The 12,775-nt window shown below is 43.0% G+C and overlaps 1 long non-coding RNA gene across 1 annotated transcript; it reads right to left on the bottom strand.

The window, feature by feature from the left end:
• Positions 1–2,688: 2,688 nt before the first annotated feature.
• LOC142740710 (uncharacterized) lies at positions 2,689–4,266 on the bottom strand. The gene is made up of 3 exons (XR_012880859.1): positions 4,178–4,266; positions 3,957–4,090; positions 2,689–3,687 (listed from the first exon to the last, which is right to left on the bottom strand). It is a non-coding gene; the product is annotated as an uncharacterized LOC142740710 (long non-coding RNA).
• Between the last annotated feature and the right edge of the window lie 8,509 nt (positions 4,267–12,775).

The raw sequence follows: 12,775 nt of genomic DNA, 5'->3' as shown, positions 1-12,775 counted from the left end.
GGAGTATGCTAATACATTATAAGTAAAAAATAAAGTTATAAATAAAGTTATCCCTTAATGGGATTTAAAAAAAAAAGTAATAAAAATTTTTTTTTTTTTTAAAAGTCTCAAAAAAAGTCATTATTTTGCATAAAATATAATTTAATGCCCCCACATTACATAAAAACCAAAAACCTACATATATTATGTATCTACACGACCGTAATAACCTGACAAATTTATTTAACAAGTTATTTATCGTGAAATGTGAACGGGATAAAAAATGCAGAGAATCGCTTTATTCTATATTCACGCCGTAAAAAAAACCCAAACTGCATGGAAAAAAAAATACTATTTCTCTTGCATAAAACAAGGCCTCATACAGCCACATCAGTGAAAAATAAAAAAGTTATGGCTGCTGAAAGGCAGAGAGGCAAAAACAGAAAAATTTAGCTGGTCATTAAGGTCTTTTCAGGCCCGGTCATTAAGGGGTTAAATGGGTTGTCCGGGCACAGGATGTTTTTTCATCGGTGGGGCCCGACACCCGGACCGTGCACCGATCAGCTGTTCCGGCTTTTTTCCGGACACCGAATGTTATGCAGTGACTGGTGTCGGTCTATGGCTCCGTACACTGCATAGGAGCAGAACTGCAGTATGGCCTCTATACTATGACCAGAGCCATCTGCTTCCGGCACGGATATCCAGTGCCCAGATGCAGCCGGAACAGCTGATCAGTGTGGGGTCTGGTTGTCGGACCCCCACGATCATATCCTGTGGATAGGTCATCAGTATGAAAAACTGTCCCGTGCCCAGACAACCCTTTAAGTCCTCTTGTGGGAAATACGTAATGTATGTAATGTTAATGTCCAAACAATTACAAATGTATGTTTTTTCAAAATCAAAACAAAAATTACTGTTTTTTAGTGGTTACAAAACAATAGAAATATGATGAATTTGTATTGACAGGTCTCAAGACAATGTACCGCCTCACAACCCGGAGCTCTTGCCTTCCCCAAGAGGAACTGCAGCCTGGGGACAGTGACCCACAGGAATTTCCTCTTCTGACCGAACCAGAAGGGGCTGAAGAACAGGCGGAGCCATCTTCATCTGGGGTCAACATCCACCCCAGCCCAAAACCTGCAGCCCTCCCCCACACACAGCTTCTCCCTGATGGGGGACCCGAAGAACCCTCTGGACCAGAGACAAAGAGGAGAATGTGGAGAAAGAAACTGTCTATGATCCGGAGGGTTGAATACCAGGACCGCTGGGGCCACATTGGCCATTCCATGGCAGCATTTCTATGTCATCTGCCAACAAACAGACAGTGGGCATGTGTTCCAGTGGTCTTCGCAGTCATGGAAATATTCAGGTCTCCCCCAACCACTAGCAGAGACGGGAGCCTGGCCATATCTCCTAGGCTGGTTCCATTGCTCCTACTCCTCCTCTACCACCTCATCTACCACCATTGCAAATAACTTATGACTACGACTATTCAGGACAATACTATACCTCTAACCACTTTGCTCCTTACAGTGAAACATCTTTTTTTCCTTCCTCTTTGCCTTCAACTTCCTCTTCTGCTTCATTTATTTTCTTCAATCTGCTCCTCCTCCTTCTTCTTATAACCCAAACACTTTTAAATCTACCCAAACCACCACTGCCACCATGTCAAGCTCTACCGCCACCACTTCTAATACTCAAGCTACATTGTCTCCCCCTTCCCGTTTTTACACATTTTTTTAATTTACAAAGAAATATTTTATTTTCACGTTTTATTTAATTTTGAAAATGTACAAATTCCAAGGGCGGGCAGGGTCGGCTAATTAAAATGTTATTGGGGTGGGTGTGGTTGTTGTTGTGGGTGGTATGGGTTTTAATTTTTCAAGAGACTTGAAATTGTACTTTACAATTTATGAAAACAATATGTGAGTAAAACATTTCATTTCTCAAAATAATGTTGGTTTCTTTATTCTAATTATCAGAATTACCATAAAATATTTAATTAACTTCAAAAAGGTCTAACAAATTCAGCGGTATCTAGAAGCAAGAAAAACTTTAGCATGCATGAAAATAAACAATGCTTACTACATTTTTTCGGGCTTATAGCTAGTCCTTGCTGTTGTTGAACAGTAATTGTCATTTTGTAATGAAAATAACATGTCCTAGTCACATCTCAGAATTTTGTTTAGGAGGGTGTCCGGGAGCTGTGAAGGGCAATCTTTTTCAGCAACTTAGGGGCACAAGCGCTGATTACAGCACTGTGACCCTTCAGCTGCAACGCAATCACTGAGTACTCTCTGATAGATGGAGTAACGTGAAAACGCGGTCATAGAGTTATATGAACCCCGCCTCTCTGAGAATAGGCAAAACCGCCAAAAATGATGGCAAGGGGCACAGCACATTGCTAAGCGATTGTTTGGCTTCTTTTCAACTATCGTTGTTGGGGGTTTTAACACCCGGAACCACAAAAATAAAAACATTATGAAACGTTACTATGACATATGTACATTACATTACAGTAACACTTACTTATTAAGGCTAAGGGAAAACCAAAATAAAAATAATTTGCAAACTATAGAAATTTTTATTTAAAAGAAAAAACACAATTTTTTTCCTTACACATTATTTTTACTTATTTAATATTTTACAGCAAAATTGGTAAAAACATATTAAATTAATAAATTTTTCCAAATCATGAATTCCCACCAAAACACTAACAAAGAAATTTAAAAGGACTTATAAACCCTATTGAATACAAAAAAAGAAGAGAACCATGAAAAAACATTGCATCTAGGAAGACGATCCCAGCTGTACGGGCTGCGCAACACCAACACAGGAATATTGCCTGGGCACAGCTCCTACGGAAGTCATGAAACTGTCAGCAAAGGTATCTCGCAAATGGACACCGGAAGAAGTTGGAGGCCCAAGACCCGAGTTGATGGCTGTATCAAAGGCAGGCTGCAGGGTCTCCACATCTACATTGGGATTGTAATCCCGACCATAATTATGGAAAATACGAGTTCAGCAAGCCTTGATCACAGAATTAACTGTGGATGGCTCCAACTAGATTGTCGTGTTTAAGACCCTCCACTGACTAACCATTATTCCAAAGGTACACTCCATGACTCTTCGTGCCTGGCAGAGGCAAAAATTAAAAATCCGCTTATGAGCATTCAGTCCCCTTCGTGGATATGGGCGTCGCAGGTTGGGCTTCAGTGGGAACACCTCAACTGATTCCATCACAAAGGGGACTTGATGTGTGGACCCGGAAGAGGTCTGGCGGCTGGAAGTGTAACACAATCTTGGAGAATTTGCATTCCAACCTGATATGTTTGCAGCACCTGAGAGTCCCAAGTACTGCCATAGGCACCAACATCAATGGCAATAAATTTGTAATGTACATCAGCCACTGCCATCAGGACCACAGAAAAATACTTCTAATAATTATAGAAGCATGACAATTAGTGCAGTGGCTGCTGCAACCTAACTTTTCTACCATTGACGGCGCCTAGACAGTTGGGGAAGTTGGCTACAGAATGAAAGTCTGCTGCAACCTGTAGCTGTCTCCTCGGTTGGGCAAGGCATGACTATGTGCTGCAACTTCTGCCAGATTACGTTGCATGTGCACCTCACAATTTTACAAATGGTTGTTTTAAACCACCATTTTGGAGGTGCAGTGATGCATAGCCTTCTTCATTGGCCAAAACTCTAAAAAGATAAAATAAAGTTCCAATATATTAACGATATATATATATATATAATAACACTCAGTCCAACATTTTTAAAAGCATATAAAACAAACAAAGGAATTGTATTGTTAAGACAAGTTTACATTGTTATAATATGTAAAGGCTTCTACATTAATGTTTTAAAAAAAAATATGAAAATATAAAATTATATAGTGTAAGTTTATCATTAGTCAACAAACAAAAACACCACATTTGCAACAAAACAATCCAAACATTTGATTTACTCACTGCAAAGTGATGAGCATCCTTCCTTCAGGAGATATCGCCTTCCTCATTCTTGTATCAGAATTGGTCAAATCCGACCGCAACATTTCTAATAGACGATCAAAATCTTTATTTGGAAGGCGGCAGAAATTTAGGAACTTCAGATACCAAAAAAAAATGGAAATCCACGTTAAAGAACTATAAAATTTTTAAAATCATTAATGACACCCAAACATAACAATTACCTCCTCGAGGTCACAGACAGATTTGAGAAATGTCCCTTCTCTGTATTTTCTTGATGAAGGGCGTGAACCCACAATCTTCGTCTTCTAGCTTGCTCCTGTGTACAAATAAACATAACATTCAACAATTTATATATATTCACAAGTTACAGATTACTGAAAACCAAAATAACGCAATATAAATTTATATAAAATGTATTGGCGGACACGGCAATGTCTCAATACCCGCAAAACCAGTAGGAGGAACAATTTCAGATATGGTCTCCTTAGGCGTAGAGGACAAATAGAACTTTCTTCCATTCCTAAAATACCAGAGCAGAACAAAATAAAGTAAATCTTTCTTTTGCAAGATAATTGAAAATGGCTGCTAATAATAAGTGCCCAATCATCTATTTTTGGGGTTAATTAAAAGGGGAAGAGTTTAATTAATTTCATTGGAATTTCACTTTTTTGAACCAACACTCATTTCCGCATCAAAAACCGCTGCGGAAAACACGCACTGCATTCCGCAGAACAAAAACAACTTATGCAATAGGAATCTCAACAAATACTTGGCCAAGGATTGCTGCGTAAACGCTGCAGATTTTCCGCAATGAAATCCATTGCGGAAAATCAGCAGTGTTTACTCTGTGTTTGTTCTTAATAAAACAACCACTTTAACATGACACTACCAGGGGTATCCGCTCCCCTGCAACGGGAGTTGCCACAGACAGAAGTGGTTGTCCTAAAAAAGAAAACACACACTATAGAGTTACGTCGTAGCAACCAAGTAATCATGGATCCAACACTGGAAGAACATTCTGGGCCTGATGTATATGACAGTTTCCCATGGCAACCAATAAGAAACAATGCCTTCATTTTTAAAATGGAATCTGATTGGTTGCTATTGCCAACTGCTCGAATAGGAGAAATAGCAGCACACAAAAATGTAATTGGGTAAAGCAAAAGAGTACTACAAACTATGCAGCACAGTACCTTTATCGTAATGTTGATGTTGGTGGTAGTAGTGAAGATGATGATGGTGGTGAAGATGATGATGAATTGATTAGGGTGATTACAATGACAACGTGTACATTGAAATGTCAAGGTAGAACTGACAACAATCAATCTTTATGGTTGATCATGGTGCTGGTTGTGGTGCAGTTTCAGATCATGAATGTAATGATAATACCGGGAAGAGGGGACAATGCTGGTGACAGGAGATAAAGATGGTACGATGGTCAGGAAGAGAGAGCAGACTGATGTTAGTACTGACCAGCTAGGGCCACTCAGTGTGAACAAATAAAGTTTGGTTTGATAACCTTCTGGGGCGTGCAGGAAAGGCAAGGCTAAGGGCTGGCTTAAGACGGAGTAGTTGGTTTGTTCCAACCTTGGCTAAAAAGGCGGATCCATGGTCTTATTTTCAATCTTCTGCTAAAGCAATTCCGCCATAAAAGGGATGCTGCAGAACATTTCTAGACCATCCCAGACGCCCGTGCCGATCCTTGCATAGAAACGTAGGCAGGATGTTTTTTGCCTCTTTGGTAAGTTCTTCAGGGTAGGTGGGCACATCCCAAAGGACTAACTGTATAAATTCATGGTAAATTTCGCCCCCGAAGAATAGATATGCTTTAGTTAAAAGGCGAAAACAGATCACTCCTAACGCTCACCAGTCCACGGACGAGCCATAGGGGTCGCTGTTTAGTATTTCTGATGTCATATAGTAAAGTGTTCCACCAAATCCAAAGATAGTTTTGTCGCCAAAGACGTTCTCTGCAGCCAACCTGAAGTCACATGTTCTTATGTGGCCCTGGCAGTCAATGAGGGCATTATCTGTTCTTAAATCAGTGTGGATTACCCCCAACTTGTGTGGGTGCTGAATGCCACAGATAATTTCCGCAGTGCAGAGAATTATTGCCGTAACATCCAGCATTCCCTCCAGGTTGCCAAAAGTGACAAGGAAGCATGTGCTTCTGATGGAATCCAGCATTAGAATGGCAAAGGTATGGTTTTCCAGAGGTCCACTGCAGTACTCTCGTCTCTCTCAGTACACTCTGCATCTTTATTTTCACAATGGCTTTCATAGCCACGGTTTATTTTCAAGAGATGCCGAGACAACTGTTCCAAAAGCCCATCGACCAAGTTCCTGGTGGAAACTCCAAAGGGTGCAATGACACTGATTGACTAGGCTGCTCCGTTCTAATCCCACTTTATTTTCTTTTTGCTCTCCTTCTCTTTTTCTATTTTCCTATTCCCTTGGCTATACAGGACTCTAGTGTGTCTGGATCTTTGAAGCTTCCTTTTGATCTCATCCTAAGCATCTCTCTCTTGTTAACACTTTCTGGAGCTGTACTGAATTTCTTCGCTCCTTTCATTGCTTCTCTTTTTAGGTCTTTCTCGATCATTATCTACACTCTCACCTTTCCTCTTCTTGCCAGGCTTGTCATCCCCTTGCTCCCTGCAGGGGGCATCTCTTTGATATGGCCAGATATTCTGCCATCGTCACTGCTTCCTCTACCTCTCTTTTTCAGGTACCATATTCACCAAAACCCATCAAAATATTTGTAAAAACATGCACTCCTGGGACAATATCCAATACGGAGTCAGAGATGTTGTGGGTGCGTTCCATGTTTATATAGCTTCATGATGTCGTAAGTGTTAATAATGTCATAGTAGAACATCCAATGAGATGAGAGATATTCTGGGTGTGTCCCATGTTTACATTTAGTCAATGTACTTTACATTTTATTTATAAAGACATACAGCTATTTCTTTCTAGTTCTTTTTTATGACAAGGGAAACTGTAACATCTTCATCACTAACCCATTCTCTACCACTTCCTGCAGGCAGCTGGTATTCAGTGAATGGAGTTCTCATAGTGGCTATGCTCATCAGCACATTTTGTCAGTAGCCGAATACAGGCCGCCATAAACAGCACCGGTATACTGCAAGGGTGGCTAGGTTTTTGAGTAATTTCAAAGTATTGAGCAATTCCAGTAATAACATTAACCCCTTAACAACATACCATGTACATGTACACGGAAGCCGTTAAGAGGAAGTATGGAGCGGGCTTATGGGCTGAGCTCGCTCCATACTTAGCGGATGACAGCTGTGCAATACAGCCGACACCTCACTGCAATGGGTGTAATCAAAGATCACTTTGATTCCGCTCGTTTAACCCCTGATCGTGACCATGGCATTTAAATCGTTAGAATCAGGGGGGAGGCCCCCTCCGACATGCCATCAGCTCTCAACGACGCGATCGCGAGGTGCCAGTGGTTGTCATGGCAGCCTGGGGGCCTAATAAATCCCTTCAGGACTGAGCCTGTTTTGGCTTTCAGGACGAAGCCGATTTTTCAAATCTGACATGTGTCCCTTTATGTGGTAATAACTCTGGAATACTTTTACCTATCCAAGTGATTCTGAGACTGTTTGTGACATATTGTACTTTATGTTGGTGTAAAAATTTGGTCCATAAATTCAATATTTATTTGTAAAAAAACCACCAAGATTTGGAGAAAATTTGCAAAAATTTGCATTTTTCTAAATTTAAATGTATCTGCTTGTAAGGAAGACAGTAATACCACACAAAATAGTTACTAGTTAACATTTCCCATATGTCTACTTTATGTTTGCATAATTTTTTGAATATTCTTTTATTTTTCTAGGATGTTACAAGGCTTAGAACTTTAGCAGCGATTTCTCATATTTTCAGGAAAATTTCAAAAGGCTATTTTTTCAGGGTCCAGTTCAGTTCTGAAGTGGCTTTAAGGGCCTTATATATTACAAAGTCCCCATAAATCACCCCATTTTGAAAACTGCACCCCTCAAAGTATTTAAAACAGCATTTAGAAAGTGTTTTAACCCTTTAGGCGTTTCACAGGAATTAAAGCAAAGTAGTTTTTTTGCCAAAATTCATTTGTAATAAAAAAAAATTGTAACACAGAAGGTTTTACACAAGAAATGCAACTCAATATTTATTGGCCAGATTCTGCAGTTTTTATAAACATCCCACATTTGGCCCTAGTGTGCGAATGAACTGAAACCCCGGCCTCAGAAGCAAAGGAGCACCTAGTGGATTTTGGGGCCTCCTTTTTTTTTTAGACTATATTTTAGGCACCATGTCAGGTTTGAAGAGGTCTTGTGGTGTCAAAACAGTGGAAATCCCCCAAAAGTGACTCTGTTTTGGAAACTACACCCCTCAAAAAATTTATGTAGGGGTATAGTTAGCATTTTGAACCCAGTTTTTTTGATAAATTTCTTTGAATTAGTCTCTGAAAATGAAAATCTACTTTTTTTTCTGAAAAAACGTAGACATTTTTACAAGGAATAAAGGAGAAAAAACACCCCAACATTTGTAAAGCAATTTCTCCCGATTATGTAAATACGCCATATGTGGTAATAAACTGTTGTTTGGACCCACAGCAGGGCTTAGAAGGGAAGGAGCGCTATTTGGCTTTTGGAGCTCAAATTTAGATGAAATGGTTCTCGAGTGCCTTGTCGAATTTGCAAAGCCCCTGAGAGGCCAAAACAGTGGAAACCACACGAAAGTTACCCCATTTGGGAAACTACACCCCTTAAGAAATCTATTTAGGGGTATAGTGGGCATTTAGACCCCACAGGTCTTTTGCAGCATTTATTAGGAGGGATTCACACGACCGGGTCGCGTCCGAGCCCGAGTGCCGGCCGGTAAAATCGGCCATTCTGCCCGGCCGGTTTGCATAAAGTTATGCATCCGTGCCGGGCCGGGCAGATCCGGACAGTGACATCATCGGCAACTCCTGAAGGGGAATCCCCATGTGTTCGGGGATTCCGCTTCAGGAGTTTCCCCTGATGTCACTGCCCAGATATGGACAGAGACATCAAGCGCTCTGTCCAGGAGCGGAATCCCCGAACACATGGGGATTCCGCTCCTTCAAGGAGCTAAAGTGCGGCTAGCACATAGCAGAGCGGGGAGATACCTCCCTGCTCTGCTATAGTGGCGTCGCTACAGTAGTAGCAGCAGTAGCAGCTGCTGCAGCTGCTAGCGGCGCCATCAAAGGTGTCGCCGGGCCAGGGCGCTTTTAACAAGCAGGGGAAGGGAGCCAGCGCAGCGCTCCCTTCCACCTGCTGTACACCCCGGCCCTGCCACACCGTGTACAGCGATGCCATTCGTCAGAATGGCATCAACTCCTCCTCCTCACATGCACTCTGCGCTGTGAGGAGGAGGAGATAGAGCGCAAGAGCCGGAAAACCCGGCCGTCACTCGGGACACATCCCGGTGATGGCCGGGTATTACCCGGCCCCATAGACTTCTATGGGAGCCGGGCGGCCGGGTACCCGGGCGAAAATAGAGCATGTCCTATTTTTTGACGGGCGGTTTTCCCGGCCGTCAAAAAATCGGCCGTGTGAATAGCCCCATTAGGGGTCTATTATTCCTAATGCAGCCGGGTGCCGGCCGATTTATGAACGGCCGGCACCCGGCCGGGAAACCCTGCCGTGTGAATGAGGCCTTAGGCGGGATTCACACGACCGGGTCGCGTCCGAGCCCGAGTGCCGGCCGGTAAAATCGGCCATTCTGCCCGGCCGGTTTGCATAAAGTTATGCATCCGTGCCGGGCCGGGCAGATCCGGACAGTGACATCATCGGCAACTCCTGAAGGGGAATCCCCATGTGTTCGGGGATTCCGCTTCAGGAGTTTCCCCTGATGTCACTGCCCAGATATGGACAGAGACATCAAGCGCTCTGTCCAGGAGCGGAATCCCCGAACACACGGGGATTCCGCTCCTTCAAGGAGCTAAAGTGCGGCTAGCACATAGCAGAGCGGGGAGATACCTCCCTGCTCTGCTATAGTGGCGTTGCTACAGTAGTAGCAGCAGTAGCAGCTGCTGCAGCTGCTAGCGGCGCCATCAAAGGTGTCGCCGGGCCAGGGCGCTTTTAACAAGCAGGGGAAGGGAGCCAGCGCAGCGCTCCCTTCCACCTGCTGTACACCCCGGCCCTGCCACACCGTGTACAGCGATGCCATTCGTCAGAATGGCATCAACTCCTCCTCCTCACATGCACTCTGCGCTGTGAGGAGGAGGAGATAGAGCGCAAGAGCCGGAAAACCCGGCCGTCACTCGGGACACATCCCGGTGATGGCCGGGTATTACCCGGCCCCATAGACTTCTATGGGAGCCGGGCGGCCGGGTACCCGGGCGAAAATAGAGCATGTCCTATTTTTTGACGGGCGGTTTTCCCGGCCGTCAAAAAATCGGCCGTGTGAATAGCCCCATTAGGGGTCTATTATTCCTAATGCAGCCGGGTGCCGGCCGATTTATGAACGGCCGGCACCCGGCCGGGAAACCCTGCCGTGTGAATGAGGCCTTAGAGTTAGGCCGTGAAAATGAATATCAACATTATTTCCACTAAAATTTTGAATTTTTTCAATATCACAAAGGATAAAGGAGGAAAAAGCTGCACAACATTTGTAAAGCAATTTCTCCCGAGTACGGCTATACCCCATATGTGGTCATAAATGTTTTTCATTAGAAAGTAATTAACCCTTTCCTGACGGACCCAATTTTTGCTTTTTCTCTTTCGTTTTTCCCTCCCCGCTTTCCAAGAGCCATAACTGTTTTATTTTTCCATCAATAGAGCGGTATGAGGACTTATTTTTTTGCGGGATGAGCTGTAGTTTTTATTGGTAACATTTTTTGGTACATAGAACTTTTTGAGCACTTTTTATTACATTTTTTAGTAGAGCCAAGCTGACCAAAAAACAGGGATTTGGCCGTTTTTTAATTCTTTCTTTTTCACAGCGTTTACCATGCGAGTTAAATAATGGTATATTGTAATAGTTTGAACTTTTACAGACGCAGCGATACCAATTTTGTGTATTTTTTTACTTAAGGGTATGTGCACACGATGAGAGGCTTTAACGGCTGAAATGACAGACTGTTTTCAGGAGATGACAGCTGCCTCGTTTCAGCCGTAATTCCTCCTCCTCGCATTTGCGAGGCTTCTCTGACAGCCGTAAATTTTGAGCTGCTCTTCATTGAGTTCAATGAAGAACGGCTCAAATTACGTCTGAAAGAAGTGTCCTGCACTTCTTTTGACGAGGCAGTATTTTACGCGTCGTCGTTTGACAACTGTCAAACGACGATGCGTAAATGACAAGTTGTCTGCACAGTACGTCGGCAAACCCATTCAAATGAATGGGCAGATGTTTGCCGACGTATTTTAGCCCTATTTTCAGACGTAAAACGAGGCATAATACGCCTCGTTTACGTCTGAAAATAGGTCGTGTGAACCCAGCCTTAGAGAAAAAATGTGAAAAGGTTTTTTTTTTGGACTTTAAATATCTTTTTAATTTTTTTCACCAATAATAACTATTTACTTTTACACATTTTATTAGTCCCCCTAGGGGACTTGAACCAGCAGTCAGTAGATAGTAATGTATTGCAGTATATTGTCATTTTTACAGGCTCTTGTAAGGGTTTGTTCACACGCAAACGCAAAATACGTCTGAAATTACGGAGCTGTTTTCAGGCGAAAACAGCTCCTGAAATTCAGACGTTTTTGCACGTACTCGCGTTTTTCGCGGCGTCTTTTACGGACGTAATTAAAGCTGGTTTTCATTGGAGTCAATTAAAAACGGCTCCAAAAAAGTCCCAAGTAGTGTCCTGCACTTCTTTGACGCGGGCGTATTTTTACGCACCGTCTTTTGACAGCGACGTGTAAAATTACAACTCGTCTGAACAGAACATCGTAAAACCCATTGCAAGCAATGGGCAGATGTTTGCTGGCGAAATGGAGCCGTCTTTTCAGGCGTAATTCGAGGCATAAAACGCCTGAATTACGTCTGAAAATAGGTAGTGTGCACATACCCTAACAGCGCGATCGCTGTTCCTGTCCGTTAGTCCTGGGTGTCAGCTCTAATACACAGCTGCCACCCGCAGCTTATGGGGCGGGATTAGTGCGTGAGCCTGCTCTATACATCACCCCCCACACCATGACATATTAAGTGGTGGTGCGCGAAGGGGTTAATGCGCAGCGGATAGTGCAGAGTGAAAATTAAAATTTTCCACTGGTATGCCATTTTAGTGCACTATATGTTATGCCCAGTTTGTGCCACTGAAGACAAATACCTCATCAAATATTAACCGGGTTCTCCCGGGTATGGTGATGCCGTATATGTGGACGTAAACTGCTGTTTGGGCACGCTGTAGGGCTCAGAAAGGAGGGAGCGACATTTGGAGCACAGATTTAGCTTGGTAGTAGTTCTGTTTGGCAAAGCAGAGGCCAATAGGTTACACTTTTGGCCTCCGTCTGACTTATGAGCCCTATAGACAGGTTTTCCTTGTACGTTGGAAGCTTTTCAAATGTACACGCTAAACATTGGGCAAAAACGTGATGTGCACAGGCACTTACTATTGAGGCTCTGCCAGAGTTGTCGTATTTTGCGCCAAAAGGTGGCACATTTTTGGCACACGATGTCGCATTTCATTTTAGACATGTCTAGAATGTGCCGCAAATAACAGATGTTTGTGCCACCCTAGACACTTTTCAAGTGTGCCAACGTGCAAGATTTTTCATACAGCATGCGCCACTGTGATAAATTTGGCGCATCTTCTCACCGCCTGGTGTAAGGCTATACTGTAT

The sequence above is a fragment of the Rhinoderma darwinii genome, chromosome 2 (assembly GCF_050947455.1).
Source record: "Rhinoderma darwinii isolate aRhiDar2 chromosome 2, aRhiDar2.hap1, whole genome shotgun sequence".
Classification (NCBI taxonomy): Eukaryota; Metazoa; Chordata; class Amphibia; order Anura; family Rhinodermatidae; genus Rhinoderma; species Rhinoderma darwinii.
The sequence above is the reverse complement of the archived record's forward strand: the minus strand, read 5'-3'. Positions and strand labels throughout refer to the sequence as shown.